The sequence below is a fragment of the Marmota flaviventris genome, chromosome 4, assembly GCF_047511675.1.
Source record: "Marmota flaviventris isolate mMarFla1 chromosome 4, mMarFla1.hap1, whole genome shotgun sequence".
In the NCBI taxonomy this organism is placed as follows: domain Eukaryota; kingdom Metazoa; phylum Chordata; class Mammalia; order Rodentia; family Sciuridae; genus Marmota; species Marmota flaviventris.
The window spans coordinates 28072091-28073726 of record NC_092501.1 but is presented as its reverse complement, the minus strand read 5'-3'; the positions used below and the strand labels follow the sequence as shown (position 1 = coordinate 28073726).

Sequence of the window (1636 nt, the reverse complement as noted above, 5' to 3'; positions counted from 1 at the left end):
TGGGGATGTAGCTCAGTTGGTAGAGTGCTTGCCTTCTGTGCACAAGGCCCTGGGTTCAACCCCCAGCACCACAAAAACAAAACAAAAAACCATGACACAATATGCAACCCTTATGGAAACCAGGTACCTCTAGAGCTCACATTTTCCACAAATTTGCAGACATCATCTCATTTGATTATCACAATAATCCTGAGAGAAAGGGAGGCAAAAAATCTACATCTTATGGATAGAGTCCCACCACCAATTCCTGTTGTAGGACTCATGGATGGAAGTTTACCTGAAGAACTGTTTCCATCGAAATTGAAGACACTCCTGGGAGGAAGTAAGCTAGCAAACTGGATGTGGAGGCTGTTAGGGTCTGGATATGCAGTGCCCCCGCCCCCCACAAAGCTCTTAGTACAGAAATAGAGGTGAAATGATTAGATGATGAGAGTTGGAACCTGAGCAGCCCCTTCTGGTTTGAGTGGACTAACTTGTGTAACTTAGGCAGGTGGGGTGTGGCTGAAGGAGGTGGGTCACTGATGTACCCTGGAAGGTTCCTTCTCCCTGCAGCCCCTGTCTCTCCACTTCCTGATTTCTGGCCACCATGAGGTTAGAGCCCTCCCGCTCCATGCCCTCCCACAATGATTTCTGCCTCAGCTGGCCATGGACTGACCCTCTGAAACTCTGAGCTCAAATATACTTTTCCTCCTGTAAGTTGTTCTGGTAGGTACTTTGGTAACAGTGAGGAAAGCTGACTAACAGCAGAGGTGTTCGTTCTCCAATGGCATTTCCTTCGATTGTGTCTGAAACATCTGATGCCCTGTCCTCCTTTGGTTTTTGTAACTCCCACTTCTCCAACACTATAAATTTCCATTTTAAAAACTGCCTACACATGGCTGGGGATATAGCTCAGTTGGTAGAGTGCTTGCCTCACATGTATAAGGCCCTGGGTTCAATCCCCAGCGCCACAGGAAAAGAAAAAACAAAACCGCCTAGACAGTTGCTTCTCAGACTTCCACACCAATCAGTTGGGACTCTTGTTAAGCTAGATTTTTGATTTAGCAGGTAGGTCTGGGGCCTGCCTTTCCCACAAGGTCTCGGGTGATGGCAATGGCAATGCTGGTCTGGGGACTACATCTTGAGGAGCAAGGGCCCAGAAGACATCTAACTTGAAACACAACTCATCTTCTTTTTATAAACTTGCTCCCATCCCAATTACCACCTTTTTGCCAATGATTTCATTACTTTTTCAATTTCATATTCTTTATAGGGTGTTGCTTTTTTCCATTCTCAATCAGTTAAGAAAAATTTTTTTTCCCTGCCTTTGGGCTTTTCTCCCTTGGAATTCTATTATTACCATTTAGCTCTTTTCTTATGCAGGCACTTTCTTTAAAAGAACTCACAGGAATTTGACCAGATTCATCAAGTCTATATTAGATTTGAACCTCGAATCTCTCCAGTTTACCATGTGTCAGGCAATGTTCTAGCACTTTTTTTAATGGACAAAACAAATGTATAGGTGTCCATCTACACCTAAAAATAATAAACATTTAAAAATTTTTCTACATGTTGATGAAAAGAATGTGCATTCTGTAGCTGTTGGGTGGAATAGCTGTACATGTCAGTTAAGTCCATTTGATCTTTACAATTATTT

General features: G+C 43.2%; 1 non-coding gene across 1 annotated transcript; it reads left to right on the top strand.

Annotated features, from left to right (window-relative positions):
- Positions 1-74, top strand: Trnar-ucu (transfer RNA arginine (anticodon UCU)). Its single transcript has one exon. It is a non-coding gene; the product is annotated as a tRNA-Arg (tRNA).
- The last annotated feature ends 1562 nt before the right edge of the window (positions 75-1636 follow it).